Consider the following 11,570-nt stretch of genomic DNA (forward strand, 5'->3'; position numbering starts at 1 on the left):
TGGGTGAGATCAAAATAATTCATCCTCAGCACTGGAAAACCAACTCCAAAATCATGCTCTCTATATGGAATGTCTATAGACTGTTGAACATATCTTGAATATATTTTGTGGCTTTGGGATACAACAGACAGAACACAATTGCTATCTCCTTGTTACTTGGTGGTGAAATGAACAGAGCACTAGACTTAGAATCAGGACATGTGAGTTTAAGTTCCAGTTTTGCTAGTGGCCAATGTCTTGGGAAAGTCACATACCTTTCCTCTTTAACCACCTCAAAAATGATAGACATAATCATAATAACCACCACCAATACCACCTATGCATTTTATTTGGGAGTTATGTGCTTGTGGTTCAGATGTGGAAACTGAGGGTGCAAAGCTGGGGAGCAGAGGAGTGGGATCATCATTAGGATCTGCTTATTCCTAGGGGTATCTTTCCATAGCCACACCTTCAAGAAATCAAGGATTTGCTCACTATTGAAACTACCTCTTGTCAGCTCAAGGCACATGTCTTCAAAGTGTCACCTTCATCAGAGTGCTCAGCATGTTCCATTCTGAAACATAAAGACATATACTCATGGTCTTGGCTTTGCACTGCTATCTCAGACTCAATCTCCCTCCCGTTTCCATCTAGCTTCCCTGTAATCTCAGCTGGTGCTCTGTGCCCCATTCTCACTTTTCCCAGTGGCTCCTCTCAGCAATGGCTGTTTTCCACTCCAGCTATGCTGTTTGGGGTTTTAACCAGTGGTTGGTTCAATATACACCTGTGGTGGTTTATGCTGTGTCAACCTGTTTAACCTGGGAAAAATTTTCTCCAGAGTCCCCTTTCCTGTATTATTTTGCATTAGTGCTGACCAACAGAGGAATTAGTACAAGTTTTGGGCTGTAGAAGCAAGGCAGTGGCCATTACCCTCAAGAGATTGCCAGGGGGTTGGATACAATGATGGACAAGGGCAGAAGTACCTGGTCAGGGTCAATTTGTCCTGGTTCTTCTCTGCTCGGTGTCTAGATCATTTTCCAGACCCTCAGCCCTGCAGAACAAGAACTGAATTAGACACCAATAGTGGTAGCTACAGAGGAAACAGCTTTCCATAGATCAATAGAAAATAGATCGTCTTAAGTTATTTATCATGGATTTTTTTTTTTTTTCCAAAATGGAGGAATCCTTTCCCCAAGCTGGCAGAGACATTTCTTGGCACCTTATTTTCTGAAACCTGAGGGGTGATCAACCATGCAAAACAGAACTAAGGGCTAAAACCTAAATCAGTGACTCTGATAAGGAGTACATGTGGGTCTCCATAAATGTCAAGCCATGTTGTAAAATTCTAAAATGATAATTACCATAAATCCACTCTAAACATAAAAGGTCGGAAAAATAAATGGCCAATGGGAAAATGAAGCAAATTGCAAAGTCAAATGATCAAGAAGATACCTTTCCTGCAAGGTTAAGAGGTGGGTTTTAAGAGGAGTGGGGGCTGCTCTCTGGAAATGTTGCTAGAAGCTACACCAAGAGTCTGGGTGGCCAGCGCCCAAGCTGTCATGGCTATAAAGATAGGGTGTCAGGTGACAGATGGGCTCCACACTCCTTGGTGATGTTACCTGGTGCCTGGGAGGGACTTGTGCTGAGGGGCCTTGAGGAGCAAGGATCAGCAAACAGGAAGGAATTAAAATGTCTCCTACCAGCAGTGAAGATAAGCCTTTTATAGGGGGCAGGCTGAGTAAGATTAAAAAAAAAAAAAAAAAAGTTTGCTCCAGAGGAACAAAGAAGTCATTCTTTTCCTTTGTTATGCGGTGGGGTGGAAGTGGGGGTGGGGGCAGAGTGAGGAAACTTCTACTCAAAGCCTTTCAGGAAACTAAGGCAGCCTTTGAAATTCCCATTTTTTATTTCACAACCAACATCCAGTACCTGCGTGGTGTGCCAGCTGGGAGACAGAAGAATCCAAAAGGAGGCCTCTGTGGGTATAGGATGGAGCCACCAATCATCTGTCTGTAGCGGGGAGACTGATAGCAGATGCTGAGTGGGGATGGAACAAGGCTCTAAAGCCAGAGGAGGCACCAAGGCAGGGAAGGGAGCCCTGCCCAGCTGGGGAATGACACCACGGAGGTTGAGCATGTTTGGAGAAACCACAGTTTGGCTTGCCCAGTGCACACAGAAAAGTGATCAGAGATGACACGAATCTAGAAGGCAGGGCCACATGGTAAAGGACGTATAGGTCTTGTTAAGGAAACCAGACTTGGTCCTCAGGGCACTGGGCTCTGTCCATAATTATCTCATCCCCAAGTTTTAAAGCACTAAATTAGGGGCAACTATGTGGCTCAGTTAAGCATCTGCCTTCAGCTTAGGTCATGATCTCAGGGTCTTGGGATGGAGCCCCACTTTGGGTTCTGTGCTAAGCAGGGTGTCTGCTCCTCCCTCTCCCTCTGTGATCTCTCTCACCCTCACTCTCTCTCAAATAAATGAAATCTAAAACAAAACAGAACAAAATAACACTAAATTGTACCTGAACATCTTGAAACTCAAAAGTTGTCTTTCCTCTTTAGAATTTACTTGAGAGCAGAGGTTCAGGGTTCCATCCTCACAAAGGTAGAGGATGGTTCTCTCTGCAGGGTCCTGCAGAGCAGATGCTGGGAGCACTGGGCCAACACTGGAAGGTGAGTTTCCAGATTCAAAGAAACATGGGAATGCTGGCATAAGTCAGAGTCCTAGTGTGAGTTAGAGATTGCCTGAGAACTCCGTGTTGGTGAAGAGGTAGGAAATTTCAGATAAAGGTGATTATAAAACCCCACTGCAGAATACACTGGAGTTCAGGCCCATGAGTCAATTCTGTGACACAAGCTATGTGTCAGATGCTCAGTGGCCACACATGACTAGAGGCTATCATACTGTACAGGGCAAACATAGAACATTCCCATCATCACAGACCGTTCTATTGACCTGCTCTAAACACTGACATTTTACATTATCATAAGTGATACTAAACACACAAGTGTTTGGAATCACCCTCCCACATTCCACATTGCCTATTATTTTTCACTAAGTAGAAATTTAGGGATAGAGAATTCTAGAAAAATTCTTGTAATTAGCTAGTTTCATCCCTTTCTCTTACCTGGTTCGTGTATGTGTGTTGATGGCTTATAGGTGTCTTACATGGGCATGTGCACACTTGTGTTTGTGCATGCATGCAATAAAGCAGGGCTCTATTTCATGCTGCATCCCAGGCAAAACTAAACTATCTCTATTAAACCAGCTAAAAAAGTTCTCACAATCTCCATGAGGAGACAGAAAGCACCTGAAGGCAGCACAAGGTATTGAATATGCTGGTGACTCTCCTAGTGCCTCCTAGTGCCTCTTGGGCATTGCCTTGCATCTGGTCTGAGCACAGGAGAGTCAAAGCTTACAAATTCTAATGTAAGTATGTAGGACACAAGTATAGTTGAAAGTAAACCCTGAAAAATCTCTGAAATTACCCAGAAAGATGATGCTATACCGCATCTTGGTATGGGCAAACTTCCAGCATCAGTTTCTCCTCCAGCAACAGAAAAAAATTGGCTATTTCCTTACATAAGCAACTGGTGAAGTGTTGGTTGGAGTTCCAGTATTCATTTGTGAGAACACAAGAATCTTACCAGTTGCTCATGCTAGGAGAAACAGACAGGATCCAAACCAAGGGAGCAGCAGAGTTCATAGGCAGTCCTTCTCAACCAGTGGGATGGCAGCTGAGTGCAGGGAGGACCAGCTAGCTCTCTCTCAACGTACAGAGCAGGACCCATGGGCATTAAGTGCACCTATGATGTGACACCAGAGTGTTGCCATGGCAACTATCTATGAATAAACATAATCACCCCCACACTGCACACCGCTGCCTCTCAGACCAAACTCTTGCCAGGCCACTGGGCCAGATTTCCATAGTCTGGATGGCTTGGTTGTCCACATAGGCAACATTTGCAATGCAGAGGTAGCTCTGCCAGCTAATTCCTTTCTGCCTTAAGTCCCACCCCTTGCCAGGTAGAGAGAGGATCTCTCTATGACAAAACAGATAGTGCCCTCATGGCCTCAAAACAAGATGATGACCCTGATTTCAAATAACACCAAATAGAAGTGTTAGCAAGTAGGTGTGACAGGGAGCAAGAAAAGTGGCAACAGCTGAGTGTTCTGGGGGCCAGGCACATGGTTCTGAACACTCATGGCTGTAAGTACCCAACCAAGCTATTTCACTAGTGCTTTCTTTTCCTGATAATGTGAGGGAGGAGACTGAACTTCCAAGAGCAAGATGACAGAAAACAAAATCATTTCTGTACTGATTTGTTACAGTCTCTGGGGGTCTGTTATCAGAAGTGGGTCAACAGGGCTATATTACATGATCCTAAAAAATGTGAAATTAAAAAAAAAATTACTGTCTTAATGTTTCCTATGTAATGTAAAGAGAAAGTATCAATGTCAAATTATTTTCATATTTCCACCCAGATGGTTGCTGTCTAGACCAGCTATTGAGGGCAGCTTAGGGGGCTTAAAAATTTTCTGTTTATCACACTTGCCTAACATGTGTTTTAGGAGCCAGGAAACATTTGCTTGTTGTTTTTTTGTTTTTTTGTTTTATTGTTTTATATTTTGGAAGTGATTTTGAAATTGGATTTACAAATGCCACACACACTCTACTGAGTTGGAGATCACTGGAGTCCTCACCCACTGAAGACATATTGCACCAGCCTTAGAATATAGGTTCACCTGCCCTTTCCTGTCACAGGGAAAGACATGGAGATTGCAGATAGATTGTGCCTGGAAAGGTAGCACTTAGGGGTGCCTGGATGGCTCAGTTGGTTAAGTGTCTGCATTCAGCTCAAGTCATGAGATCAAACCTGCTTCTCCTTCCTGCCCCCAACTTGTACTCTCTCTATCTCTCTGTCTAAAAAAAAAAAAAAAGAAAGAAAGAAAGAAAGAAACAAACAAACAAACAAAGAAAATGTTTTTAAAAAACTAAAAAGAAAAAAGAAAAGAAAGGAGAAGAAAGGAAAAGAAAAAAAAAAGAGAAGAGAAGAGAAGGAAAGGAAAGGAAGGAAGCACTTAAAATTACTCGGTGCTGTTACTCAAAAATTTATGCAGGCCATGAAACCAATAAAATTGTTCTTAAAAATAGCATGCTTCACTTGATATGATTTAACTTTTTATTTGATAAAAGTTATATGTTAACTATAAAATCATTGACTTTAGGATAAGCAAGTGTTACCAATTTAAACTAAGAATTAGTATGCCAGCTAGTTGTTAAACTAATAAAATGACTCCTTTTTTAATTTTATGGATTGAGGTCCGTGGCATACAAATTTATTTGAAAACAAGGCCAGTTATTTTCCTGAAGAAAGCCTGAGAACCATAAGAATAGCCCAAACTCCCCATTGTACAGAAGAGAAAAATGAGACCCAGAAAGGGTAATTAGTAAGTCATAGACCAGTTCATCAGCAGAGGAGAAAAGTGTCGTATCTTTTCTTCTAGGTCCACTAAGGTTTTTATTTTACTCTACTGATTCTCTCCCCTCAATAAGCTCAGGAATAAGTTGGAATTTCCAATTCATTTCTGAAGTGAAGGTACACAGAGTAGCTCTGTGGTATGGCTAGCCACCAGCAAATAAAATCTTAACTATATTAAAATCATTTTTTTTTTAGAAACTGAAAGCTAACTGAGATTTCAGCTCTTCAAAGAGCAGGTAGGCAAGCTGGCTGTGCTTGGACTCCTACCAGCCTGACACTAGATGACCAGCGCAGGTGAAATGCCTTGGGGACAGCCACCCGGCAGGCTCAGAGTACACATTTGTCAGTGCCCTCTGATAGAAGAAATCTAGGCTGGCAGGCAGCGGTCAGTGTCCCCAGTTTCCTCACCAACTCACCTGTCACCTGACCCTTCCTGACCTTCACGAGTCACCTAAGGCCACCCAAACATATTTTGATCTAGATTTATTAACAACAGCAACAAAAAGCAGAATGGGCCATGAGGGGAAAGGCCATTTTGTCTCTGAATAGGAGAGGGGGTGTCTGGGAGTAACGGAGGGAAATAGGAGGAGAAATTAAAATACCAGCAGGGACTAATAAAGCTATGTGTGTAAGTGGTTTTTTAGCATCATTGTGGAAATTTAGTACCTACTGGTTCCTGGCACTGCCTATTTCCCATTGTGTCTGAAAGGTGGCTGGGGGGGGGTTGTGACCACAGCCCTGACAAAGTCAGTACACCCAGCCGGTGGGCTGGCTCAGGGATAGAGGGACCTGTGGACCCCCAGCCCAGTAAGTAACAGGAGGCTGAGGACACCTAAGGATTAAAAAGTGCCTTTAGTGCAGTAATTCCATCTTGCTGAATGAGTACAGTTGCCAGGTAAGGAAAACAGAAAAGAAACTGTTGCACTTTGTAAGTCAGAGAAGGTGTGGAACTTTGCTAAGGCCCTCTGAATGGTTGACAATAAAACAAGGGAAGCCCCCAGCTTTCCTGTGTCCTATTAGTGTTCTTTCCACCACAACCACCATTTCTGAGGAGGAAGCTTTAACTGACAAGGAGCTTGAGGCTTATCAACTTACTTAATTTATCTGTAGGCCAGAGTGCTTTGGGAAATTTTATCAAACAAGCAAAAAGCAAACAATCAACAGAATAACTAACTCCACATGTGAGAGGCAGACTTTTCTCCACTTCCACTGACCTCGCTGTGACCACTCAGGTGGGCTCTGGGTACCACTGGCAACCTGCCTCACTGGCTTTTGGTCTGCTCCTGTTTACCTGTTTTATCAAGAAAGGGACAGTGTGTCAGTGCCTTGCAGGGAATTAATAAAGATAAGAGAGGCCCTAGCTACCAAACAGAGTTTTCAAAAACCTTCCCCTGGTTTCCCTGGCTGCAGGGCTGCATGCACAGACACACAGAGCCACTGATGCAGGGACTATTATCGCCATCTGATTATTGTCATTATAATATCTATTCAGTTGCCCCTTTGTAAGTTCCTAGAGGGCAGGGACCATGTCTTAGGCTGCTTTTCATGAGTTTATGCCTTCCTGCTTCCATTCACTCATCCTACAAACATTTATTGAGTGCAGCCCTCACTGTGCCCACACAGGGCCACGGACACAGAAAATACATCACATCCTGTGTGTTCCTCGGCAGCACAGCCCTGCCCTGGCTGTGAACTGTCGTTCACCATTATGGGAACAGAGACCCAAATAAGGCACAGGCTGCACCATCTATAGCAGCCTCAAGGCCATGGGGCAATGGGTGGCACCCTCCCCCAACATCTTTGCTCCATCCAAACTTCTATAATATGCCCATATTTCTTTTATAGTAAAAACAGCAATCTAATAAAGTCTACTTTTTAAACCTACTACTATTTTAAACCTAAAATTCTACTTTTCTCATCCTTGGCTACCCATTTGAATCACCTGAGGAACATTGAAATCCAGGTGGTGGGTCCCCCACACAGTGAGTCTGATTTCTTGGCCTGGGCATTGGGAGTTTTCAAAGTTCCCCCAGGTGATTCTAATGTGCAGCCAAATTGAGAACCGCCAAGCAAAACCCAGAGAGGGGGAAGAAACCTGCAAGCTCATAAGCAGGTGTTACTCTTAGATTTGTTTCTCTGTGAACCTGCCATGCATTTTGGACCCCAAGATCCTGACTCTTCCTGTCCTGATCTCATATCACTCATCTGCCCCCCTGTACCTAAAATCTTACTGCGCTCCATGTTTTCCTGCCTGCTCTTGCATCAGGATGTGTCCCTCCACCCCCTTTGCCTGGGGACTCAGAACGCACATGCTTCCGTACTCTCTGGTTCAGCTAAGTCTCCAGGATTCTGACCCAACATGAAGTCATCTGCCTTACAATATGCTCTGTCTTCTGACTTTAAAAAGCCTGCTCACCTCCATTCTATGCACACCAGGACTCCTCTCTGTGGACACCAGGACCCCACTTCTTCTCAGCTTGGAGTGAAAACCTCTTTTCTATTCCCCTCGTTGTCAGGTACATGCCACTCCCCACCCCTCTCCACTGTGGTGGCACTGATGTCCTTTGGGAAGGAGATCCTTGTTGAGGTATGTGCACATGCAGCCTTTTGGTGGTTTTGGGAGATGCCAGGTGGACCTGTGGAGGGCTCCAAAGATCATTCCAGATGACAAATACCAGAGGGTGCATAGCCTTGTCCTTGAAGTCCTTCGAAAGGTCATGTGGACAAAGATGACTCCTGGAATGTGCAAATCAAAACGACAATGAATCATTTTTAGAAAAAAATATAAATTTTGTCAAGGAGGTGGAGAAATTTCAGTTCTTGTACAGGGCTGATGGGAAAATAAAACAGTATAGCTGCTCTGGAAGGTTGTTTTGTGGCTCCTCAAAACATTTTAGCATAGAATTCCCCTAAGACTCAGCAATTTCACTCCAAGGCATATACCCCACAAAACTGAAAACAGCTGCTCAAATATATGTACATCATCATGTCCATAGTAGCATTATTCCTCACAACCAAAAGATGTCACATGTCAGACAAATGGATACATTCATGAATGAAACTACATATATATTTTTTGGATGAAATTATATATATAAGATATACATATTAGATATATATTATATATGAATAAAATTATACATATGTATATTGTTATATACTGAAAAATATAATTGTTTAGTGAATAATCTATATTATAATAAAGTATATTGATTCAACAGGTATTTACTGTTAGATTACCTTACAAAATACAGAACACACACCAAAATTGAAACTGAAGGATGAAGTTAAAAATATAAAGGAATTTCTCTTTCTTCGAGCCCCCAGTGGGACCACCAATGTGCTAGACTACTCCCACAATTGTTTCCCTTTGCCACCATATTCCAGAAGTTAAAATCTGAAGAGATTTCCCACCCTTTATATTTGCTTTCTTTTCTGGCTTCACTGACGATTTAGATTTAAGGACAAGATTTGTTGCGCTGCTGTTTTTAAGGTAATTGTTTTATTTTCCAAATTACCTCTGGATAGACAGCATGGGTATTTGGATTCTTTCAATTCGATCCGTCTGCTTGGAAGACAAAACTGTGTTTAGGATGTGCCCATGAACACAATGAAATACAGGTGGGGAGCTCTGGTGCTAGAACATGAATGCAGACATGTAGGTCTGAAGATCTCCAAACACAGAGCTATTTTCAACTTCATAGTCTACTCATCCCCAGTCCCCTTGATAGGTAAGAAGCATGCATCCTGAGAGTCCAAGTGAGGGCTGGAGATAAGGCAGCTGGGTGGTGACTGGCATCCAGGTCTGAGGTCACACTGGCTGGTGTGAGGGCTTGAAGGGTGGATTTCAAGGTCGCCATCACCCTGAAGCTGACTTCTGTGGTTGCCATTATGAAGATGTGAAAACACTCCTTAGATAGTTGTAGCTAAGAGTTGACCCTTGAACTACATGGGGGTTAAGGATGCCAGTCCCCCATGATAACTCTTGACTCCCCCAAAACTAAACTACTTATAGCCTCCTGTGACTGAAAGCCTTACTGATAACATAAACTATTGATTAACACATACGGCGCACATTGTGGGTATTTCGCATTGTCTTCTTAAAATAAACTAGAGGCAAAAATATGTTATTAAGGAAATCGTAAGGAAGAGAAATACATTTAAAGTCCTATACTGTTTTTATTTTATTTTAATCTGCATATAAGGTTATCTGTACAGTTCAAATCATGCTGTCCAGGGGTCAACTGTGTGTCTACCATGTGACACATGAAAAACGAATATGGGGACGCATTACTTCTAAGCAAGGCAAGGCAAAGCAGGAGAAATCAATTCTGAAAAGATAAGTTTGTTTGATTAAAACATTTTGTTTTCAAAATAAAATCCATGAACTGCTTTAATCTATTCTAAAGCGTAATGGGCAAGTTGACAAGGAAATCTACATATTTTGAACCATATGCAGTGCTAGTACCTGACCACTTCAGACCTACGGAAGCATAAAGTTCAAATAGTTCAACCTAACCCTTAGGTAACATAATCAGTAAAGTGTGACATTTCATCAGAAAATCTTTTACTGGGTATAAAAGTATAGTGGGGGGATGCCTGGGTGGCTCAGTCGTTAAGCGTCTGCCCTCGGCTCCGTCATGATCCCAGGGTCCTGGGATCGAGCCCCGCATCTGGCTCCCTGCTCAGAGGGAAGCCTGCTTCTCCCTCTCCCACTCCCTCTGCTGCTGTTCCCTCTCTCATTGTCTCTCTCTCTGTCAAATAAATAAATAAATAATCTTTTTTAAAAAAGGTATATTGGGTATATTGGGGAGGATCTAATTTAAGAGCAATTATCCAAGAGAGAAAATTAAATCAGCAACAATTACATTTGAATGAATACAGGAATGCTTCCTAAAAGAAGAAAAAAACAGGGAAATATCAACAGGCAAATATATAATATATGTTTTACACACATAGTGATATGGAAAGTAATGGATGGACAGACAAAAAATCCATATTCATTTCAAAACTGTTCTCTGGTAGCAGCCACTCTGTAGAAGGACAGATCATCATCAAGAGCGTTGAAAAATTGATAGAATGCAATGAGAAGGTGCAATGTCACTTGTCGGCAAGCAGATAGCAGACATGCTGGATGGGACCAGGGTTCAGACAAAGGCTCCTGTATGGTGGGAACAGGTATAAGACAGATGGTTGGTTAAACATTGCCAGCATACTTGAGCAGTGCCATTCGGCGGTCAGAGCCTGGATAATGGTCACAAGGACATTGTGTAGCAGCGCATTGGCTAATTTCAACCCCGAGAAAGCTATTGCTTATCTTTGTTGGTTTTGCAAAGATTAAGGCTGTTTCTCCCCTTTGAATGCACCACAGCTGCCCAGGAAAGCATTCCTGGAGTTTTGTCTGGATTCCGGCTGCTAAGAGGGGCCAAGTAAAACTTGGCACATGCAAAGACTTGTTCTGCTCGTCATTGGGTTGCTTTCCCTCCAAAGACCCAGCTCAGTCTTTATACTTCTGTGGTGCTGGAGGAGGGTGGGTAACTCTGGAATCATGGTGAAATCTCTTTAGTGAAATCTCCCCCGTGAGCTTCAAAATGCATCTGCAATGGATTTATTAGGACTGGATTTATTTAGGACTGATTCATTTGCTACTTTTGTGGAAAAGGGTAAACACCATCGTAAATTCCATCCGGTGAATCATGGGGAGGCGGTGGTTCAAATTAAACGTGTTTGCTTTCGGAAGGGAGCCCTTGGCTTCTTATCTTTATGTACAGAAGAAAATAGAGCTCATCCTGGCCCCTACAGCCAATGGAAACGCACCTGGCCTGGTCAGCTGGCGAGGCTGGGCTTCCAACCTGCTGCTCCTCTGTGTTGTTTGCAGACAGAGAGAGAGGATGTAATGCAAAGGGGCTGGCCCGGTGGCTGTGCCTACAGCCCCAGACCCAAGGGGTTACAGTCATTATCTGGGCATGTTAGGAAAAAGTGATGCCTTGATCAATGGGGTATTTCTGACAGCTCAGATGACTTTATCTTCTTTTATAGGTCGTGTGTAGGAACCTAACCTTACTGAACAAGTGCTGTATTTACTTTAGGCAACCTCCTCAGACTAAA

General features: G+C 42.9%; 1 long non-coding RNA gene across 1 annotated transcript; it reads right to left on the minus strand.

Moving 5' to 3' along the window:
- Nucleotides 1–311: 311 nt before the first annotated feature.
- LOC116595338 lies at nucleotides 312–8,196 on the minus strand. The gene is made up of 3 exons (XR_004287624.1): nucleotides 6,677–8,196; nucleotides 963–1,030; nucleotides 312–553 (listed from the first exon to the last, which is right to left on the minus strand). It is a non-coding gene; the product is annotated as an uncharacterized LOC116595338 (long non-coding RNA).
- Nucleotides 8,197–11,570: the final 3,374 nt, after the last annotated feature.

This window comes from Mustela erminea, chromosome 7, assembly GCF_009829155.1.
Source record: "Mustela erminea isolate mMusErm1 chromosome 7, mMusErm1.Pri, whole genome shotgun sequence".
NCBI lineage: Eukaryota > Metazoa > Chordata > Mammalia > Carnivora > Mustelidae > Mustela > Mustela erminea.